The sequence below is a fragment of the Hesperophylax consimilis genome, chromosome 27, assembly GCF_061612785.1.
Source record: "Hesperophylax consimilis isolate HC1 chromosome 27, BYU_Hcon_1.0, whole genome shotgun sequence".
In the NCBI taxonomy this organism is placed as follows: Eukaryota; Metazoa; Arthropoda; class Insecta; order Trichoptera; family Limnephilidae; genus Hesperophylax; species Hesperophylax consimilis.
Window position 1 is genome coordinate 23559817 of NC_142862.1, and position 1240 is coordinate 23561056.

Consider the following 1240-nt stretch of genomic DNA (forward strand, 5'->3'; position numbering starts at 1 on the left):
GGTGTTACATTATCTATCCCGGTTACAACAAACAATCAACCAGGTTATGTTGCTATGGTTGCTAAAGAGAGGTTAGATACATTCATAGCTGCCGTGAGAAGCTACGAGAGAGATTCTACCCAGCTACTGTTGAGGACTGAGGAATTGGCAAGAGATGCAGGGTTAGACGTTGTTATGGACCGCGAGGGTCCTGTCCTACGGTTTAGAGTCCCTCAACCCGATGGTGTGGGTCCCGATGTGGAGTTGGAGGAGAGATTAACAGTAGCCGGACTCATGTCCAGGATAATGGCAGTACAACGAGGCAGAGCGGAGAATATCGCCTTCTTGAATTTTTGTGATGATATTCATTTTATTTATTGATTTTATTTTAGTAATTTGTACATTTAAGTTTACAAGACTAGTTAATTTGTTACATATAAATATACTATGTTTTTTTTCTTTCTTGACGTGGCTTTAAGCAGTTTTGAGCAAGACTTTGTAGCATTATGTAATGTGTATTTTTCTTTTTTTGTTTGTTGTTCGTGAAATGTTATGACCATTTCACTAGGGGGGGAGGCATGTAGCGGCTACGTAATACTCCGCTCCCCTCTCCTTTATGTAGCGGCTACGTCACGCCCCGCTCCCCTCGCCTCAACATATGTATTATACCCTGTACTGCCTGCTTGTCACTTCAGTTAATAAACGCACTAGCTCCGTAACAGACGTGTTCGCCTTATCGCTCTGCATTTCCTCCCACACACATACCTATTCTAAGCGTACTGCACGTACGCCTCCAAAATATAATACACTGGCCCCACATTACGGGAACTATCAGATATTAAGCTGATAAGAACAGATACATACTACACTTTGTTCTTAGCCAGCAGGCCGAGAAGCAATATGTACTAAGAGAATTTTTTTATTTCTACGTTTATGTGCAGAGACCTGACAAACGCATTTTTGGGGGTTAAATTGCACCTGATGCAAAATAACCACTTTGACATATTTTTGTTTACGGATATTACAAACATATGTCTTAAAGTATGAAAGAGATAGTGTGATTATGCCGAACGTATAAAAGGGTATGTCTGCTTTGTTATCTCCTCTTTTTACAACATACCTTCCTTCTAGTCACTTGTACAACAGTTCGACAATAAACAGTATAAATATTATACGACACTCATTATTATGTTCTTCATCATTAATAATTTACTACATCTTTCATTAATTCTATAAACTGCACTAGTACTATTAGTGCAGT

The 1240-nt window shown here is 39.3% G+C and overlaps 1 pseudogene; it reads right to left on the reverse strand.

Moving 5' to 3' along the window:
• Positions 1–750: 750 nt before the first annotated feature.
• Positions 751–879, reverse strand: LOC149410797 (U2 spliceosomal RNA; annotated as a pseudogene).
• Between the last annotated feature and the right edge of the window lie 361 nt (positions 880–1240).